The sequence below is a fragment of the Ovis aries genome, chromosome 1 (genome assembly GCF_016772045.2).
Source record: "Ovis aries strain OAR_USU_Benz2616 breed Rambouillet chromosome 1, ARS-UI_Ramb_v3.0, whole genome shotgun sequence".
NCBI classification, from domain to species: Eukaryota; Metazoa; Chordata; class Mammalia; order Artiodactyla; family Bovidae; genus Ovis; species Ovis aries.
In genome coordinates, this window is record NC_056054.1 from 99,766,040 (window position 1) to 99,778,851 (window position 12,812).

Below are 12,812 nucleotides of genomic sequence, written 5' to 3' on the forward strand. Positions count from 1 at the left end.
GGGGACAAACAGAGGCTGAAGAAGCAGATACCCTTTCCCTGGCAGTGGAGAGAAGGTAGCTGCCAAAGAGGTTCCATGGTGTAATGGAACCTCTGGATCCTACGATCCGAGTTCAGATCTCGTGGGACTTTTCTGTTTAATTAGAAAGGTTGTCCCTGTGAGTAAATGGTGACATGGAGGGGCTGCGATGTCGCTAACCAGCCGGGAATCCCGACAGCTTTCGGGTCGAGGCTTCCAGACCTGAATGGGAAGAACTGTCTTATTCAAGTTCTCTATTCTTTCGAATTTTTATCGGCCCTGTCCCAGTTTATTATGATTTTATTCAGAGTTTCTCACTCTTAAGTCTCCGTTGGACACGCAAAGCCACTGTTCAGTCAAGATTCGAAACTTCACTTATTGAAATCCCGTCCTTTGGTCCCAAGCTCAGCCCGAAAGAGGAGCGCGGCTCGCGGATTCCCGCGTCTGAGGAGACCCCAGGTCCCTGACCCACGGCCGCCCGGCCAGGCTGCTCCGGGCCGAAGGGGAGACGAGCCGCTGGGACTCCGGAGCGGGGGCTGGGTTCCTCTCGTCCTGCCGCAACTCTACTCCACCGAGATGTCTCACGACATGAGCGGATGGAAACACTTGTGTCCTCTACTGCTCGGGAGAAAAACATGGATGAGGCCCGTGATGGACTGGACTAACTAGTTAAAATTTTCCCTTCGCGGTGCTAAGAAGCATCACTCTCATAATTTGGAACTTTCAGCGGTTACAAAGGACTCAATGACCCAGCTGTCTTTGTAGGACAGGAAAAGAAAGGTGTGAGGCTGGTGAAAAGATCCGAGGAAAGGCAGAGATCAGGAGGGAACACAGGATGAGCCAGAAGGGAGAAAGGGATTGGAAGGGAGAGGAGTGGGCGGTCGCTGGGTTGGGGCGACCACAGCGCCTCACTCTGGAGTAGCTCCCACCCTTTACTGAAGTGTCCCAGGACCCGATTCACCCGAAATCGCAAAGCTGCTGGCATGGCATTTGTTCTGGCAAAGTTCCCTTTGCGGTTCGTGTGGAGCGGTGAGGTGGGCTGTGTGGGTCTGCAGGTGAGTGGAAGTCCTGGCTGTTGCCTTGGAGATGACTGGCGGGCAGGGAAACACACACATTCCACTTTCCCCTTTGCAGGCCGGCCTGCAGCGTCTGGGGTGGGAAACTGGAAAATCGGAAGGTCAATCTTTATTTAGAGATAAGGAGATATATAGCCAAACAGTCAGTGAAAGGGGTTATCCCTGGATAAAAGGAACATGAGAAGGGATCAGGAGACTACTGTTTTGGGGCATGTGTAACTTTGTATTCAGTTCAGTTCAGTCGCTCAGTCGTGTCTGACTATTTGCAATCCCGTGAATCACAGCATGCCAGGCCTCCCTGTCCATCACCATCTCCCGGAGTTCACTCAGACTCACGGCCATCGAGTCCATGATGCCATCCAGCCATCTCATCCTCGGGCGTCCCCTTCTCCTCCTGCCCCCAATCCCTCCCAGCATCAGAGTCTTTTCCAATGAGTCAACTCTTTGCATAAGGTGGCCAAAGTACTGGAGTTTCAGCTTTAGCATCACTCCTTCCAAAAGAAATCCCAGGGTTGATCTCCTTCAGAATGGACTGGTTGGATCTCCTTGCAGTACAAGGGACTCTCAAGAGTCTTCTCCAACACCACAGTTCAAAAGCATCAATTCCTCTATGCTCAGCCTTCTTCACAGTCCAACTCTCACATCCATACATGACCACAGAAAAACCATAGCCTTGACTAGACGGACCTTAGTCAGCAAAGTAATGTCTCTGCTTTTGAATATACTATCTAGGCTGGTCATAACTTTTCTTCCAAGGAGTAAGCATCTTTTAATTTCATGGCTACAGTCACCATCTGCAGTGATTTTGGAGCCCCCCAAAATAAAGTCTGATACTGTTTCCACTGTTTCCCCATCTATTTTCCATGAAGTGATGGGACTGGATGCCATGATATTCATTTTCTGAATGTTGAGCTTTAAGCCATCTGTTTCGCTCTCCTCTTTCACTTTCATCAAGAGGCTTTTTAGCTCCTCTTCACTTTCTGCCATAAGGGTTGTGTCATCTGCATATCTGAGGTTATTGATATTTCTCCCAGCAATCTTGATTCCAGCTTGTGTTTCTTCCAGTCCAGTGTTTCTCATGATGTACTCTGCATATAATTAAATAAGCAGGGTGACAATATACAGCCTTGACGTACTCCTTTTCCTATTTGGAACCAGTCTGTTGTTCTACGTTCAGTTCTAACTGTTGCTTCCTGACCTGCATACAGATTTCCCAAGAGGCAGGTTAGGTGGTCTGGTATTCCCATCTCTTTCAGAATTTTCCACAGTTTATTGTGATCCACACAGTCAAAAGCTTTGGCATAGTCAATAAAGCAGAAATAGATGTTTTTCTGGAACTCTCTTGGTTTTTCCATGATCCAGCGGATGTTGGCAATTTGATCTCTGGTTCCTCTGCCTTTTCTAAAACCAGCTTGAACATCTGGAAGTTCACAGTTCACGTATTGCTGAAGCCTGGCTTAGAGAATTTTGAGCATTAAACTTTGTATTACATATATGATATTTTCTAAAGTTCATTGCTTGTATTTTGAATTTAAATTTGTATGTAGTCATATGTATCACTTTTTAAAAATCCTGGGTCTTGTGTCATGTGTAGGGGAATATTTTTCAGTGTAAAACCATGATTTTTTTTTTTTTAAGTTTGGCATTCTTGAAGCAAGGAGTTGGACCATTATTGCTGTTTTGTTGAGCTGATCAGATTAGCTGATAAACTCAGATCCTTCCAGCCCAGGCAATTACTGCTGATCAAACAGGATTGCTTTATTCTCTCGGAGGCTCCACAGACACTGCAAGCCATCAGTAACTTAAATAAAACCACACCCAGACTTTATGCAGTGTTGTGCCAAAATGTAAGAGCTTACACTCAATGATGACATGCAAAGTGCCAGGTGCCCAGGCATGGTCTACATGTTTTACATGGGGGCACTCATTTAATCCTTTTAACAGGCTTGTATCGTATCACCATCCTCATTTCATATATGAGAAAACTGAGACATGGAGAGGTTACCAAACTTGTCCAATTTCTCATTCAGTGCGTAGCATCTGAAAGGAGGAATCTGATCTGAAGCCCACTTGGCTCCACAAGATATGCTGCCAATCAAAGAGAAACACAAGCGGTAAAAATGCTTGACAGAAATTTAAGCCTGAATATTTCTTTTGGCAAAACAACGAGGAGTCATGTAACAGCCATTAAACTGTACTAAATATTCTCATAACCCACTTGCCTCCCAAACATCTTTCTTATCCCACAGCATGCATGCCTGCTAAGTTGCTTCAGTTGAGTCTGGCTCTTGTGACCCTATTGACCGTACCCCCCCCGCCCCCCCCAGGCTCCTCTGTCCATGAGATTCTCCAGGCAACAATACTAGAGTGGGTTGCCATGTCCTCCAGGGAATTCTCCCAATTTGGGGATCAAACCCATATGTCTTATGTCTCCTGCATTAACAGGCAGGTTCTTTACCACTAGCTCTACCTGTGAACCCATTCCAACAGCAGTTCCCCCCAATTCTCCAACTTAAACACAATTCCTGCCAGAACTAGGTTTTCTCTCCCCTTTATCTTTTCCTCTCACCTACCCCATACGTCTTTCATAGCTCTTCTGTTCTTTCACTTCTAGGTCATTCATTGTCTAAATTTAAAAATGTTAAATACATATAAAGAAGTAAACAAGTAATCATCCATAGTCCTAATTCCTGAAACTAACTCCTATTAACATCTTTATGTATTTTTCTTCAAATCTATTTTTAAGTTATTTATATTTTTGCAAAAATTTTATGGGCTGATTATATAAAATTCAAATGCTACAGAAAAAACAAATATGTAAAGTTTTGAAACCTCTTAAATTCAAAAATAACTTTTGTTAATGTAGGTAAATATTGATAGAGTTGTTTTCTTATATCAACAGAAAAGCATCTACATATGCTTTTATACAATTGAGCTCTTACAGATTCTATTTCTATTTTAAAATATACCACTTAATAGTATATATATTTAATGGAAGAAAAACAAAAATGTGAAAATTAAGAAATAGTTGAACTTTCAAGCAAATTGTTTATCATAAAAGAGAGGTTTCTGTGGTGGCTGAAGTTGTGGTAATGGTTGAGGCGGAACCTTCACCACTCCTCAAGGATTTCATGGTGGATTGAGAAGAGGTCATGGAGGCAAGGAGCTTGCAGATTTTGAATATAGGAAAGACAACAAAGTAGCTGCATAGTCTACAAACAAGTGTTCGGAAATAGATGGATTTCTAGTTCTTCTTGGTCCTAAGAATTGGTTTCAGTCTTTGAGTGGAATGAGAAGAATTTGCTGTATATTTGTCATTAGCACTAGGTTGTTTGTTTGTTTTTCTGCTTAATTTCAAAGATACAATGCAGTTACCTTTGGAGGTTGGGAGAGGCTCATCTTAAAACATGAGCATTAAATATATCTGGTATAACAGAAGGTTAGGTAATTTCTTATGTATAGAACTCCAGTGGAAGTTGAAAGTATTTTTTCATCACTGAAAGGATCTATCTTATCACTAAATTGTATTTGGCAGTTGCTGCAAGTTGCCTGCAAATAGGACTGTGAAATTGGGAAAGGAATACGAAGGCAGTAAGTATATTGTCACCCTGTTTATTTAACTTATATGCAGAGTACACCATGCAAAGTGCCAGGCTGGATGAGTTACAAGTAGGAATCAAGACTGCCAGGAGAAATATCAGCAACCTCAGATATGCAGATGATGTCACTCTAATGGCAGAAAGCGAAGAAGAATTAAAAAGCCTCTTGATGAAGGTGAAAGAGAGTGAAAGATCTGGCTTAAAAATCAACATAAAAAAACTAAGATCTGGAGAAGGAAATGGCAACCCACTCCAGTACTCTTGCCTGGAGAATCCCATGGAGGCAGGAGCCTCGTAGGCTACAGTCCATGGGGTCACAAAGAGTCGGACATGACTGAGCAACTTCACTTTCTTTCTTAAAAAAAAAAAACAAAACAAAAACTAAGATCATGGCATCCTGTTTGCCATCTTTATGGCAAATAGATGGGGAAAAGGTGGAAGCAGAGAGAGTTTCTCTTCTTAGGCTTCAAAATGACTGTGGATGGTGACTGCAGCATGAAATTAGAAGATGCTTGCTTCTTAGAAGGAATGCTATGACAAATCTAGACAGTGTATTAAAAATCAAAGACATCACCTTGTCATCAAAGGTCCATATAGTCAAGGCTATGGTCTTTCCAGTAGTCATGTACAGATATAAGAGTTGGACCATAACGAAGGCTGAGCGCTGCAAAATTGATGCTTTGGAACTGTGGTATTGGCGAAGACTCTTGAGAGTCTCTTGGACAGTATGGAGATTATACCAGTCAATCCTAAAGGAAATCAACCCTGAATACTCATTGGAAGGAATGATGCTGAAACTCCGATACTTTGGCTACCTGATGTGAAGAACTGACTCATTGGAAAAGACCCTGACGCTGGGAAAGTTTGAAGGCAGGAGGAGAGGAGAAGAGATCAACAGAGGATGAGATGGATAGATAGCATCACTGATTCAATGGACATGAACCTGGGCAAACTCTGGAAGATAGTGAGGGACAGGGAAGCCTGGCATGATGCAGTCCATGGGGTTGCAGAGTCAGACATGACTTAGCAACTGAACAACAACAGCAGGGCTGTGATGATACTGTGTTTTGAGCTACAGAAGGTTGTGTGTGTGTGTGGCGGGAGGGAGGTTAGTCTGTCTATATCTTTCTTTTTTAGAAATCCTGTAATACCCCTTTTGAGGCAGCTTATTTTGTCAATTAATTAGGGTGCTGGATGGTAGAGAATTTTGTCAGTCAACTATGTACATATAGTAAATATTCTTTCTTAGGTAAAGGTAACATTTTTATACAGTTGTAAAATTCCATTTGGAAAAGACCCTAATGCTGGGAAGGATTGGGGGCAGGAGGAGAAAGGGACGACAGAGGATGAGATGGCTGGATGGTATCACCGACTCGATGGACATGGGTTTGGGTAGACTCTGGGAGTTGGTGATGGACAGGGAGGCCTGGCGTGCTTCGATTCATGGGGTCACAAAGAGTCGGACACGACTGAGCGACTGAACTGAACTGACTGAAAATTCCAATATATTCTATTGCCAAAGAAACATTAAGAACTTTGTACAGCTGTATAAAAAGCAACTAACTTTTTAGAGACTAAACATTTTAGAGTTAGCAAAAAATAAAAAAGAACCCTCTAAAGGCTAACAACAACAATAGACATTTAAACATAATTTAAGACATTAAGACTTGGAACGATTCTTATTACTTTAAAAAATTAATTTCTTAAGATAAAATTGGGAAATAATGACATTTAAAAAATTAATTTAAGACATTAAAACTTGGAACGATTCTTATTACTTTAAAAAATTAATTTCTTAAGACATAATTTGAAAATAATGCATCCATTTCAAGTTTGATGACTTTTGACAAATCAATGTACCCATGGAACCACTACCCTGTTCAAGAAAAAAGAATTTCCCCACTACTCCAGAATGTCCTCCTGTGCCCCTTTGCAGTCAATCTCCCTATCACTCCCTGTCCCAGGTAATCAGTGATCTAGTTCCTGTCACTATGGACCAGTTTTGTCAGTTCTCAAAATTCACAGAGTATATACTTGTTCATCACTCAGCATGATGCTTTTGAGAGCAATCCATATTATTGCCAAGTATCAGGAATTCACTTCATTTTATAGAAGAGTAATATTCCTTTGAATGACTGTATCAAAATTATATCCATTCATGATGGATATTTGAACGGTTTTCAACTGGGGGTTTAGGGGGCTTCCCTTGTGGCTCAGATGGTAAAGAATCTGCCTGCAGTGCCGGAGACCCAGGCTGAATCTCTGGGTCAGGAAGATCCCCTGGAGAGGGGAATGGCCTGGAGAATTACATGAACAGAGGAGCCTGGGGAGCTACAGTCCATGGGGTTACAAAGAGTTGGACACTGACTGACTGACTAACGTGAACAAAGCTGCATAAAAGCAAACCCCTTTTGTGGGCATATATTTTATAAATTTCATTTAAAACTTTTAATTCTTTAATATGAATTTAGTTTGTGAAGGATGTTACATTCACAAATACAAAAATTATTCAAATGTCCAAAAGGCTGAAGTACAAGCTTATCTTTGTTTCCTATCAAGAACATATTTAATGTCACACAGTATGCCAGGTGTATTATTAGATTATTTCATTTAATCTGCCCAACAACTTTATGAAATACTTATTTTCATGTGAAAGTGAAAGTCCCTCAGTCAAGTCTGACTCTTTGTGACGTCATGGACCATACAGACCATGGAATTCTCCAGGCCAGAATACTGGAGTGGGTAGCCATTCCCTTCTCCACGGGAATCTTCCCAACCACACTTGCAAAACTGGCCTATCAAACTGGAGTTGCCCAAGGTCAAACAGAAGGCAAATAGTAGCAAGTTCTGCCAACACCCCCCACACTACCCTCCCCCCACCCCCGCCCGCCCCCCACCAGATTGGGCTCCTAACCACAAACCCACCCTAACGTCGTTGTAATAACCTCAACCAATATCCAAGCAGGCCCTAGTCATGGTGTTATTTCTTGATCGGCTTTTTTTGGTCAGAAACTCATCTATTGGGGGTGCAGAGGATAATAGCATGGACAGATTTCCTTGAGACTGAGGAAATCTGTTAGAAACTAAAAACCTGTTTTCTAATCAGTAATGCACTGAAAGTTAACTTTGGTCTTGGTTCATATATTTCACATTTGAGCAAGGAAACTTCCCACTGTTGGGGATGAGTAGTATGTACAACTTTTACTTTCAATGACCTAGATACTCCATCTGTATATTGTGCTTTTTAATTAATTTCTTTGGACCTACCCTTAAGCATCATCCCACTCTCCACTCACACTCTCAGCACTCACTAGGATCTCAGAGGCTTCTGGGACTGAGCCGATCTATGAATGCCATCCCCGAGGTAGTCAGGAAGGGGCGACAGTCCTTCCCTCCATGCTCCTGTCTTTCCTGTTTGGCCCCAGTAGTTTCTATTTGCAAATGCTTTGTGGATCAGAACTGAGAGTGAAGGGACTGGCAAAACAGGCCACATCTGCCATACTGGACCTGAGGTTTTCCTCTAAACTGTAGATCAATATTTTCAGATAGGGAAAAAACTAAGATTATATTTGAATGAAAAAAAAAAAGCCCTGTAAAATTCTTATCGCCATTTAAGGAGAAGGGATGTTTAGGAAACTTCCTCATTTGCCAGTTACTGAAGCATGTCAGGTGCTCACTGGAAGCTTAGGAAAGAGAACTACTGCTTTCTGTCTAGGGAGGTAGTAAGAGAAAGCCTAAGAGAAAAGGCGAGGGGAAGAGAGAACTGGATCTAGAAATACGAAGAAGCTGCTTGGGGTGCAAAGGATAAGTGGGGTGGTACTTAGGGAATTCCCTAGAAATGATTGGAAAAGGAAATGGGGGCCCACTCCAGAATTCTTGCCTGGAAAATCCTATGAAAACAGGAGCCTGGTGAGTTACAGTCCATTGGGTTGCAAAGAGTCGGACACGACTGAGCACGCACACACTAGCAATAATTCGCTAGCGTTAAAAACAAACAAACAAATACCACTTACCAGTGCAGGAGACTTAAAGAGATGCGAACTTGACCCCTGGGTCAGAAAAATTCTCTGGAGAATGAAATGGCAACCCACTCCAGTATTCCTGCCTAAGAAATCTCATGGACAAACCAGCCTCGCAGGCTATGGTTCATAGGGTTGCAAAAAACCGGATACCACTAAATCAGTTTAGGCCAGGACGGAGCAACTTGGTAAGATGTGAAAGTAAGTCAGCTGACGACTCAAGAAATAACGTCCTAAGTTAGAAAACAAAAACCCAGTATGAAAAATGGCTTACTTGCAGTTTCTCACAGTCAGATGAGAAAACTGGTCACATAACACCCCCTTGCTCTTCTACAAGTCTGATTAGTTGCGACCTCAGGAGGCTCCATAGACAAAACATTCTCAATAGCTCAAACCATCTTGTTGCATAAAAATAAGGCACAAAACTAACATTCTTCAATTAAATCTGTCTTTGCACGCACGAAAAGCCAAAAGAAATCGCAAGCACAATCCCACAAATAGCACAATCTCCCATTTAGGAAAATCGCATCGGGATCAACACATCGGGAGTACAATTGACCAGTATCACTGTGAAAACAGCACCTTCATAACCACGTTTCCTACCAAATACATGTATGGCTTGGCTCCTCGACCTCACACGCCCTACACTCCTCACACATGCTCACTTCACTCCCCACATCCTGAGCCTTCCTGGACCTTCCACACAGCGGATACACGCACTTCAAAGCAAAAGTCCTCTCCACGCCACCGGAGACCATATCGTATTTAAGTACCAGAAGATGGACCAGTAGCCCCTGCGCTCAGATATCTACATACGACACGCCCCACCCGTGACGTCAACAGGAATCCGCGCTTCCCTCCAGCCCACGCCCCGCCCTAGTCCCCGCCTCCCTCCTCCCACGCCGTCCGGCCTGGCCAACCGGCCGGCGGGAGCCCTCTGGGGGAAATGACGTCCGCCTCCCGCGCCTGTTCTCCCATCCCCCTACATGTTGCTGCCCCGGCGCGCTCCGCTGCCTGCCTGAACTTTGTCCTGCCCAGCATCAGTCTGGCAGGCGGCTGAAAGAAGCCTGTGCACCTTTTTTCAGATAACGGCGTTCAATGCGGAGAACAGAACATTTAGCAGTCCACGGGAAACTGGTTCCTTTAAAATCCAGTTGTCTTTGTGATGTAGTATTGTGTGTATGTCTAGTAAGACGCAGTATCACGACCGGCGGTGAAATTTATGGAATTTTTAAAGTTCAGTTTCACTCATCAAAAATTTCGTTCACTTTATCTTCTTTATTTTGACTCTTCCAACAGATTTTAACACCTATATTCTACCCTCTGTCCTAGGAATCAAATACATTGTTTAACACATGTTCATTTGTTATAACTATGCAAGTTATGATTTTACCTTTTTCTGGAAATTTTTTAACACGTCTCCTTGCATATGATCCGTGCGTTAGGAGTTGCACATTTTTGGAAGTTTTTTTTCCACATTACATTTGGGCTAAATATTCTCTGCCCTTCCAGATTTCCTCTCTACCCTTCTCCCCTGATCTGTGTGCTTGAGGCTGACCCCCACAACCACCATTTCCCAGTTTTTCTTGCCCTCGGGAACCCGGTGGCTGCAGTCACAGGAAGGGTCAGAAGTGAGAGGAGAGAGATGTGAATGAAAAAGGTTGCCTGCCATAGCAGCAAACAAAAGATGCTGTGCCATCTAGCCACCAGCCACTACCGACCTTAATAAGGGCAATGAAAAGAATCGTATCTGTTGCGTCCTGGGAATCCTTCAAAAGCCGAGGGAGAGACAGACGTTCAAGTGCTGTCATTCTGGGGAGGAAGGGGGGCTGCTTACTGCCTGGTCGCCGGGCCGGGTTGTCTGCTTTGGCTCCAGCTGCTGTTGGGAACTCCACTCATCTTCACCAGCGCAGGGAGGACCGCGTCATTGCGGACGCCGACTGCATCTTCAGGGTGTCTTTAGATGAAGAAATCACCGAGGATTTCTTATTTTCTCTTAATCTATTTCCACCTCTCCCTCTGTTTCTTCAAGACCGTTTTTCAGTTACTACCCGCGGTGTTAGAACCAGGGGGGCAGTGGGCGCCGGAGAACCACGGAGTCGCACCGCGCATTTGTGCCTCGTGGGCTCTGGGCAAATTGAATCCACGCCGCCGCCGCCGGAAGCTTCTCCATCTGCGCCACCGGAGGTATGGAGCTCCCGACCCCGACCCCGGCCCTCGAGGACTGGCCCAGGAGAGGTCGATTTTCGCCCATGGAGCTAAGCATGGCCCAAAACCAGGACTGAGTTTAAAGGTCTCAAACTCTAAAGTCTTGACGGAGCGACCGTCGTGAGTTGAATCAATCTCCACGCCTTTATCAGGAGAGTTGAGGGCCTAAATCACACACGAAAAAGATTGTATGCATCAAAATGCGCAATTGAAGAATACGCTTTTCTGACAAGTTGGAAGTGTGGTATGAAAGACTGGCGTCAAAGAGAAGTGTGTTTGGCCTGAGCAAACAGAACACCAGCTAAGGTGGGGAAACACCCTTGCCACAGGTTTCAGGGGAAAGATCTGGAATTTCGGAATTTCGTTTGGAGCCCTGGGGCCTTCCTTGGAAGTGTTTTTCATTAAGGCAGTCCCCTTTCCCGTCCATAGTGATGTTTGGGAATCCAGATCTCACTTCTGGGGCCTCCTCTCCTGCCTCAGTTATTTTGAAGACAGAATTCCAAAGGTTTGCACCACTCTGATGTTTCCTTTTCAAGTATAACGGTCTTGAAAGTATCTGCAACCACACTAATCAGAGCAGTAACTGACCAGCAGCAGTCCTCTGATGTGCCTGAAATTCAGACTCCTGAATTCATTCAACTGAGTTCTCCAGAAGATGGATGAGGGCTACTAAAGATCCCTCTAGGCAAACTCGCTGGAGGAAATGTTACCCAGTTTAGTCTTGGGAAATTCTTAGTCAGTTCTCAGAGGTGCCATTGGAGCATGCAGACCTTTGCACAGGAACTGTTTTGGACTCCAGAACCCAGCTGGAAATTTGTAGCCTTGAGGAGGAATTGTGTCCTAGTTGCAGTTCTCTTCCACTTGGTTCTTTCCAGACCATGTTCCCAAACCTGAAGGGCTCTCAGTTCAGTTGGTAGCTGTGCTGTCCCCCAGGTCAGATGTGGTGGTTACAGAGGCTGACGTATTGGTAGTGTTCTGAGCTTTCCAACCAACCTTGAATTTAGAACACTGGTGACTCAGTGGCAGTGTCACTCACTGCGGTCAGTGTGAGTCATTCACTCAGTGTGGTTTCATTTGAACCACGCTTCCCAGGTAGGTTACTCCTGGCAGGTTAAGAATCCTCCTGCCAATGCAGGAGATATGAAAGTCTGGAAGATCCCCAGGAGGAGGAAATGGCAATCTGCTCCAGTATTCTTGCCTGGAAAATTCCATGGATAAAGGAGCTAGAGGGCTACAGTCCATGGGGTCACAAAGAGTCGGACAGGATTTACCAACTGAGCACACACACCCAGTTTTGACTCCTGACCAAGGTGTATGGTTGCTATTCACTCTTCCACAGTTCATTTTCTGCCTCTGCAGAGCATGTGTGGGAATCTTTATTGTGCATTCAAGATTAGAAGAGTCACCGTTTTTACTGTCTCTGCTATATTGGTTATGGCACAGGTAAGTCTGTTCTGTGCAGAGATCTAGCAGCCAGAAGCAATGCTGCTATCAACTGAAGAAATGGTGGAGAACCCAGCAGTGATTTTGGAATAAAAGATATTCAAGAGTTTGTCTAAACAGTAGCTTGGCAGCCTTGGGGATCAGGTTGTGATCCTGGAGGGATTAGTGTTTGGCCTGAGGTGTAACAACCAGTCCTCCAGGTTGTGTCTTCCATGGTGGAACATCAGCTCTGCTGTGTTTCTGCAGTGTGGAACCTTTAGAAGTAACCTCCTTGGCATATTCACCTACACCTCTGGTGATCTAGACAAAGCATCCTCAGGTCATTGTTTCACCCTAATTTGCAAGTTGGCCCTCAGACTGGTCACCTGGTAGTGTCCCCAGTGCTGTAGGGATGGAATAAGTGATTTTCTAAGAAGCGTGGGTCATATACACCAAAAAGCGGTAAAGAT

The 12,812-nt window shown here is 44.2% G+C and overlaps 1 long non-coding RNA gene across 1 annotated transcript; it reads right to left on the reverse strand.

The window, feature by feature from the left end:
• Positions 1–1,188: 1,188 nt before the first annotated feature.
• On the reverse strand, positions 1,189–9,493 carry LOC132658132 (uncharacterized). Its single transcript, XR_009597256.1, has 2 exons — positions 8,707–9,493; positions 1,189–3,182 (listed from the first exon to the last, which is right to left on the reverse strand). It is a non-coding gene; the product is annotated as an uncharacterized LOC132658132 (long non-coding RNA).
• Positions 9,494–12,812: the final 3,319 nt, after the last annotated feature.